A 9,274-nucleotide genomic window follows, 5' to 3' on the forward strand; every position below is an offset into this window, starting at 1 on the left:
GATAGGACCCAGACTGTGGAGAGAGGTCTCTGCAAACTCCTGTCACATAAAAGGTCTGACTCCAAGTGCTTCACGAGTTCTGCACACAGTTGACTTCAATTTTATCTAAAACATACATTTTAATAATTAAATTGATTTAGATAAAATTCATATCACATGAAACTTAAGATTTTAATAATTATAAAGTGTACAATCCATTGGCTTTTAATATATGCATAATGTTGTATAACCATCACCGTTACTAATTCCAGAGTATTTCCATCGTTCTCGCCCAAAGCATTGTGCCTTCCAATTCTACTCTCCTCCTATTCCCTGGAAATCACAGATCTATTTTTTGTCTCTATAGATTTGCCTATTCTGGATGTTTCATGTGAATGGAAGCATATAATATGTGGCCTTTGTGTCTGGCTTCTTTCATTTAGCACAATATTTTCAAGGCTCATCTGTGTTATAGCATGCATCAGTACTTTTTTCATTTCATTTCATTTTGGCTATTGTGTATAATGTTTCTGTGAGCATTCATATACAAGTTTTTGTGTGAACGTGTATTTTCACCTCTCTCAGGTATATTCCTAGGAGTGAAATTGTTGGGTCATGTGGTAAATATTTAACTCTTGAGGAGCCATCAAGCTTTTTCCGTAGCACAGAATCAGTATGAGAATTTTACAATATATGGGAATTCCAGTTTCTCAACATCCTCACCAACACTTGTTATGTTCCTTTTTAATTTTTTTAATGTAGCCATTCTAGTGAGTGGGAAGTAGTTTCTCATTGTGGTTTTTATTTGCCTTTTCCTAATTCCTAATGAACATTTTTTTCCTGTGCTTATCGACCATTTGTATAGCTGCTCTGCAGAATGTGTACTCAGATTTCTTGTCCATTTTTTAATTGGGTTGTTTGCCTTATTGTTGAGTTGTGAGAGTTTTTAAATATATTCTGGATACTTGATCCTTGTATGATTATGATTGGCATATATTTTCTCCCATTCTGTGAGTTGTTTTTTCACTTTCTTGATAGTTTTCCTTGAGGCATAAAAGTTTTTAATTTTGATAAGGTCCGGGGTGCCTGGGTGGCTCAATTGGTTGAGCATGTGACTCTTGATTTTGGCTCAGGTCAAGATCCCAGGGTCATGGGATCGAGCCAGGCATCAGGCTCAACACTGAGCATGGAGACTGCTTAAGATTCTGTCTCTCTCTCTCTCTCTCTCTCTCTCTCCGCCTATCCCTTAGTTGTGTGCTCTCTCTCTCTCTAAAAAAAAAAAAGGCAGTTTAATTTTCATAAAGTCCTATTTATCTATTTTTTCTTTTGTTGCTTGTGCTTTTGATGTCATATTTAAGAAACTGCTGCCTTTTCTAAGGTCACAGAACTAGGTCAAGCTGTTTCCTTCTAAGAGTTTTATGGTTTTGGTTCTAATGTTTATATGTGTCTTTAATCTATTTTGAGTTTATCTTCATAGATGGTGTGAGGTAGAGGTACACATTTATGTTTTTTGCATGTGGATAGCACCCAGTGTTGAAACACTATTCTTTCCCCCACTGAGTAGCCTTTGAACCCTTATAGAAAACGTATTGGCCATACACTTATAGCTTTATTTCTGGATTTGCAATCCTGTTCCAGTGATGTGTACGTGTATGCTTATGCCAGCACCATGCTGTTTTTATTACTATAGCTTTGTAGTTAGTTTTGAAATCAGGAAGTGTAAGAACTTTGTTCTTATTTATTTTAATAATTTAAAAGCATGTTTATGTGCTTGATATATATATGTAATAAATTAAGATACATAGCTCTATACCTTGTTTTTTTTCCACATACCATTAGGTCATGAGCAATATCACATGCTATTAAATATTCTCAGAAAATGTCATTTTAATAGCTGTATTATTAGTTATTCCTCAATAGCTGGACATGTAGGCTATTTCAAGTGTTTTTCTATCATAAATAATGATGAATTACACTTGCTTATAAAAAAGTCTTTTTGGGGTGGCTGAGTTGGTTAAGCGTCTGGCTCTTGAGTTCAGCTCAAGTCATGATTTCATGGTTCCTGACATCAGGCCTGCGGCAGGCTCTGTGCTGACAGCACTGAGCCCATTTGGGATTCTCTCATCCTCTTTCTCCTCCTCCCCCACTTGCACGTGCTTTCTCTCAAAAATAAACAAACATTTCAAAAAAAGTCTTTTTGTACATCCCTAATACATTTCTTAGGATAGGTGCCTAGAAATGGAATTACAGCATCAAACTCTATGTTAAGACTTTGGGTTTTAATGGTTAGATTCTCTTATTACAGAGATTGTAACAATGTGCAATCCCACTGATGTATGAAAATGCCATACCTCACCAGACTGCCAATCCTGAATATTATCACTTTTTTAACATTTGCTAATTTAATAGAATGGTAGCATTTTGTTTCTGTAGCCTTTTTTTCTTTCTCTTTTCTTTTTTTATTTGAGTCTAGTTGACACACAACATTACACTAATTTCAGGTGTACAACTTAGTGATTTGACAAGTTTGCACATCATGCTATGTTTCTTACAAGTGCAGCTACCATCTGTCCTGTTATATCTCTATTACAATATCATCGATGGTGTTCCTTACTCTCAGCTTTTGATTCCCATGACTTACTCATTCCGTAACTGGAGGCCTGTGTCTCCCTAGTTAGCCTCTTAAAAATGAATAATGGAGTTCCTCTGAACGTTTATATTCTATATCCATTATTCTGTGAAGATTTTGGTATGTTTCCTAATGAATCATGTCAGTTCTGAGTTCATTATGGATGGATGCAGAGACTTTACCTGTCTTCTGTGTAGCAAATTTTCTTCTCTGTGTTCTGGATCTCCATTGAGTTGTAATCATTATATTCTTTGACTTTCTGGAGCTTCACGTTTTTTAAATCCAATCTTCCAAGTTTTCCCTTTTGTATTTTCTTTTGGGTTTGGGATGTCTTTATTCACAAAAGGGCCACCAAGATACCTGTATGTCTGTTTTCAGGTTTCGATCTCTTTCACCACCTGGACTTTGCTGCAATATTGTCTTTAGGAAAGATTTGATTTGATTTTTTTTTCTAAAATTTTAGCCATGCTATTTTATTTATTATGGCCTTAAAATTTATAGCTGGTAGAGCTCATGTTCATTGATTATTCTTCCTTCTTATGGCCTTTTTTGCTATTTCATGTGTATTTTTGCCTTTAAATGAATTTTATCATCACACTGTCAAAAATTTTAAAAATCCCATTGAGATTTGGATCTGAATTGCATTTAAACCTATAAGTTAATTTGACATATTTACAATATTTATTTTCCCACTCAAGAACATCATATTTTTCTCTATTTTTATGTCCCACGGCTAGGTTTTGCGATTCTTTTCATATAGATCATACCCATAAGCTTATCCCTAGAGTTTTGGTTTGTCTTCTTAAATAGCGAACAGGACCTTTTTGTTGTTTTTCTATTTAAAGTATATTGTCATTGATATGCAATAAATATTTCAATTTGTACTTTTGTCTCAACTCTGTACCTTGTTAGTTTTTTGTAGATGCATTGTGGTTTTAAGGTTACATGATGTGATATTATTTGCATATAGTTACTATGTCATCTCTTCATTTTTAATAACTAGAATCTCTTTTCTTTTTCAAATAACGCAGTGTTCAGGGATGCCTGGATGGCTGAGTTGGTTGAGTGTCAGACTCTTGATTTTGGCTTAGGTCATGATCTCGGTTCATGAGATTGAGCCCTATGTCACGTCTTTTTTTTTTTTTTTAATTTAACTTTATTTTTTATTTTTTAAAATTTGCATCCAAATTAGTTAGTATATAGTGAAGCAATGATTTCAGTAGATTCCTTAATGCTCCTTACCCATTTAACCCATCCCCCCTCCCACAACCCCTCCAGCAACCCTCAGTTTGTTCTCCATATTTATGAGTCTCTTCTGTTTTGTCCCCCTCCCTGTTTTTGTATTATTTTTGTTTCCCTTCCCTTATGTTCATCTGTTTTGTCTCTTAAAGTCCTCATATGAATAAAGTCATATGATTTTTGTCTTTCTCTGATTAATTTCACTTAGCATAATACCCTCCAGTTCCATCCACGTAGTTGCAAATGGCAAGATTTCATTCTTTTTGATTGCCGAGTAATACTCCATTGTATATATATACCACATCTTCTTTATGCATTTATCCATCGACAGACATTTGGGCAATTTCCATACTTTGGCTATTGTTGATAGTGCTGCTATAAACATGGGGGTGTATGTGTCCCTTCGAAACACTACACCTGTATCCCTTGGATAAATGCCTAGTAGTGCAATTGCTGGGTCTCAGGGTAGTTCTATTTTTAGTTTTTTGAGGAACCTTCATACCATTTTCCAGAGTGGCTGCACCAGCTTGCATTCCCACCAACAATGCAAAAGAGATCCTCTTTTTCCGCATCCTTGCCAACATCTGTTGTTGCCTGAGTTGTTAATGTTAGCCATTCTGACAGGTGCAAGGTGGTATCTTATTGTGGTTTTGATTTGTATTTCCCTGATGATAAGTGATGTTGAGCCTTTTTTCATGTGTCCGTTGGCCATCTGGATGTTTTCTTTGGAGAAGTGTCTATTCATGTCTTTTGCCCATTTCTTCACTGGATTATTTGTTTTTTGGGTGTTGAGTTTGATAAGTTCTTTGTAGATTTTGGATACTAACCCTTTATCTGATATGTCATTTGCAAATATCTTCTCTCATTCTGTCGGTTGCCTTTTAGTTTTGCTGATTGTTTCCTTCGCTGTGCAGAAGCTTTTTATTTTGATAAGGTCCCGGTAGTTCATTTTTGCTTTTGTTTCCCTTGCCTCCAGAGACGTGTTGAGTAAGAAATTGCTGCGGGCAAGATCGAAGAGGTTTTTGCCTGCTTTCTCCTTGAGGATTTTGATGGCTTCCTGTCTTACATTGAGGTCTTTCATCCATCTTGAGTTTATTTTGCGTATGGTGTAAGAAAGTGGTCCAGGTTCATTCTTCTGCATGTCGCTGTCCAGTTTTCCCAGCACCACTTGCTGAAGAGACTGTCTTTATTCCATTGGATATTCTTTCCTGCTTTGTCAAAGATTAGTTACCCATACGTTTGTGGGTCCATTTCTGGGTTCTCTATTCTATTCCATTGATCTGAGTGTTTGTTCTTGTGCCAGTACCATACTGTCTTGATGATTACAGCTTTGTAGTATAGCTTGAAGTCTGGGATTGTGATGCCTCCTGCTTTGGTTTTCTTTTTCAAGATTGCTTTGGCTATTCATGGTCTTTTCTGGTTCCATACAAATTTTAGGATTATTTGTTCTAGCTCTGTGAAGAATGCTGGTGTTACTTTGATAGGGATTGCATTGAATATGTAGATTGCTTTGGTAGTATCAACATTTTAACAACATTTGTTCTTCCTATGCAGGAGCATGGAATCTTTTTCCATTTCTTTGTGTCTTCTTCAATTTCTTTCATCAGCTTTCTATAGTTTTCAGTGTACAGATTTTTCACCTCTTTGGTTACATTTATTCCTAGGTATTTTATGGTTTTTGGTGCAACTGTAAATGGGATCGATTCCTTGATTTCTCTTTCTGTCGCTTCATTGTTGGTGTATAGGAATGCAACCGACTTCTGTGCATTGATTTTAAATCCTGCAACTTTGCTGAATTCATGAATCAGTTCTAGCAGTTTTTTGGTAGAATCTTTTGGGTTTTCCATATAGAGTATCATGTCATCTGTGAAGAGTGAAAGTTTGACCTCCTTCTGGCCGATTTGGATGCCTTTTATTTCTTTGTGTTGTCTGATTGCAGAGGCTAAGACTTCCAATACTATGTTGAATAACAGTGGTGAGAGTGGACAGCCCTGTCTTGTTCCTGATCTTAGGGGGAAAGCTCTCAGTTTTTCCCCATTGAGGATGATATTAGTGTTGGGTTGCTCGTATATGGCTTTTATCATCTCGAGGTATGATACTTCTATCCCTACTTTCTTGAGGGTTTTTATCGAGAAAGGATGCTGTATTTTGCCAAATGCTTTCTCTGCATCTATTGAGAGGATCATATGGTTCTTGTCCTTTCTTTTATTGATGTGATGAATCACGTTAATTGTTTTGTGGATATTGAACCAGCCCTGCATCCCAGGTATAAATCCCACTTGGTTGTGGTGAATAATTTTTTTAATGTATTGTTGGATCCGGCTGGCTAATATCTTGTTGAGGATTTTTGCATCCATGTTCATCAGGGAAATTGGTCTATAGTTCTCCTTTTTAGTTGGGTCTCTGTCTGGTTTGGGATTAAGGTAATACAGGCTTCATAGAAAGAGTTTGGAAGTTTTCCTTCCATTTCTATTTTTTGGAACAGATTCAAGAGAATAGGTGTTAACTCTTCCTTAAATGTTTGGTAGAATTCCCCTGGAAAGCCATCTGGCCCTGGACTCTTTTTTTTTTTTTTTTTTGGCAGATTTTTCATTACTAATTCGATTTCCTTACTGGTTATTGGTCTGTTCAAATTTTCCATTTCTTCCTGTTTCAGTTTTGGTAGTGTATATGTTTCTAGGAATTTGTCCATTTCTTCCAGATTGCCCATGTTATTGGCATATAATTGCTCATAATATTCTCTTATTGTTTTTATTTCTGTTGTGTTGGTTGTGATTTCTCCTCTTTCATTCTTGATTTTACTTATTTGGGTCCTTTCCTTTTTCTTCGTGATCAAACTGGCTAGTGGTTTATCAATTTTGTTAATTCTTTCAAAGAACCAACTTCTGGTTTCATTGATCTGTTCTCCTGGTTTTTTGGTTTCAATAGCATTAATTTCTGTTCTAATCTTTATTATTTCCTGTCTTCTGCTGGTTTTGGGTTATATTTGCTGTTCTTTTTCCAGCTCCTTAAGACGTAAGATTACGTTGTGTATCTGAGATCTTTCTTCCTTCTTTAGGAATGCCTGGATTGCTATGTACTTCCCTCTTATGACCGCCTTTGCTGCATCCCAGAGGTTTTGGGTTTTGGTGCTATCATTTTCGTTGACTTCCATATACTTTTTAATTTCTTCTTTAACTTCTTGGTTAGTCCATTCATTCTTTAGTAGGATGTTCTTCAGTCTCCAAGTACTTGTTACCTTTCCAAATTTTTTCTTATAGTTGATTTCGAGTTTCATAGCATTGTGGTCTGAAAATATGCACGGTATGATCTCGATCTTTTTGTACTTACTTAGGGCTGATTTGTGTCCCAGTATATGGTCTATTCTGGAGTATGTTCCATGTGCACTGGAGAAGAATGTATATTCTGCTGCTTTAGGATGAAATGTTCTGAATATATCTGTTAAGTCCATCTGGTCTAATGTGTCATTCAAAGCCATTGTTTCCTTGTTGATTTTTTGATTAGATGATCTGTCCATTGCTGTGAGTGGGGTGTTGAAGTCTCCTACTATTATGGTATTACTATCGATGAGTTTCTTTATGTTTGTGATTAATTGATTTATATATTTGGGTGTTCCACATTTGGTGCATAAATGTTTACAATTGTTAGGTCTTCTTGGTCTATAGACCCCTTGATTATGATATAATGCCCTTCTGCATCTCTTGATACAGTCTTTATTTTAAAGTCTAGATTGTCTGATATAAGTTTGGCTACTCTGGCTTTCTTTTGTTGACCATTAGCATGATAGATGGTTCTCCATCCCCTCATTTTCAATCTGTAGGTGTCTTTAGGTCTAAAGTGGGTCTCTTGTAAACAGCATATAGATGGGTCTTGTTTTCTTATCCATTCTGTTACCCTATGTCTTTTGATTGGAGCATTGAGTCCATTGACGTTTAGAGTGAGTACTGAAAGATATGAATTTATTGGCATTACGATGCTTGTAGAGTTGGAGTTTCTGGTGGTGTTCTCTGGTTCTAACCTTTTGTTGCTTTTGGTATTCATATATATATATATGAATATATATATATATATATATATATATACACACACATACACACACACATATGTATGTATATATATATGTATGTATATATATGTACGTAGAGATATATATATATATACACATACATATATATGTATATATATATATTTTTTCATCTTTTCTCCCCTCAGAGAGTCCCCCTTAAAATTTCTTGCAGGGCTGGTTTAGTGGTCACAAACTTCTTTAATTTTTGTTTTTCTGGGAAACTTTATCTCTCCTTCTATTTTGAATGAAAGCCTTGCTGGATAAAGAATTCTCGGCTACAGGGACGCCTGGGTGGCTCAGTCAGTTAAGCGTCCAACTTCAGCTCAGGTCACGATCTCATGGTCCATGAGTTCGAGCCCTGTGTTGGGCTCTGGGCTGATAGCTCAGAGCCTGGAGCCTGCTTCCGATTCTGTGTCTCCCTCTCTTTCTGCCCCTCCCCTGTTCATGCTCTGTCTCTGTCTCAAAAATAAATAAACGTTAAAAAAAATTAAAAAAAAAAAGAATTCTTGGCTACATATTTTTCCGATTCAGCACACTGAATATATCCTGCCACTCCTTTCTGTCCTGCCAAGTTTTTGTGGGTAGGTCTGCTGCAAACCTGATTGTCTCCCTTGTAGGTTAGGGACTTTTCTTCCCTTGCTGCTTTCATGATTCTCTCCTTGCCTGAGTATTTTGTGAATTTGACTATGATATGCCTTGTTGATGGTCGGTTTTTGTTGAATCTAAAGGGAGTCCTCTGTGCTTCCTGGATTTTGAGGTCTGTGTCTTTCCCCAGGTTAGAAAGTTTTCTGCTATAATTTGCTCACAGAACCCTTCTACCCCTACTTCTCTCTCTTCCTCTTCTGGGACCCCTATGATTTTGATGTTGTTCCTTTTTAATGAGTCACTGATTTCTCTAATTCTTAAATCGTGCTCTTTTGCCTTCATCTCCCTCTTTTTTTCTGCTTTGTTATTCTAAGTTTGTCCTCTATATCGCTGATTCTCGGTTCTGCCTTGTCCATCCTTGCCGCCGCTGCATCCATCCGTGATTGCAGCTCAGTTGTAGCATTTTTAATTTCATTCTGGCTCTTTTTTTACTTCTTTTATCTCTGCAGAAAGGGGTTCTAATCTATTTTCAACTCCAGCTAGTATTCTTATTATCATGATTCTAAATTCTGGTTCAGACATCTTGCTTGTGTCTGTGTTGGTTAAATCCCTGACTGTCATTTCTTTGGGCTCTTTCTTTTGGGGTGAATTCCTTCATTTTGTCATTTTGAAGGGAGAACGGGAATTAATGAGGTAGAAAAATTTAAAGTAAAAAAATTAAAATAAAAAAATATTAAAATTAAAAATTAAAAACATACCCACACAAAAATCGAACA

The sequence above is a fragment of the Herpailurus yagouaroundi genome, unplaced genomic scaffold (genome assembly GCF_014898765.1).
Source record: "Herpailurus yagouaroundi ecotype Mexico unplaced genomic scaffold, PumYag 160, whole genome shotgun sequence".
Classification (NCBI taxonomy): domain Eukaryota; kingdom Metazoa; phylum Chordata; class Mammalia; order Carnivora; family Felidae; genus Herpailurus; species Herpailurus yagouaroundi.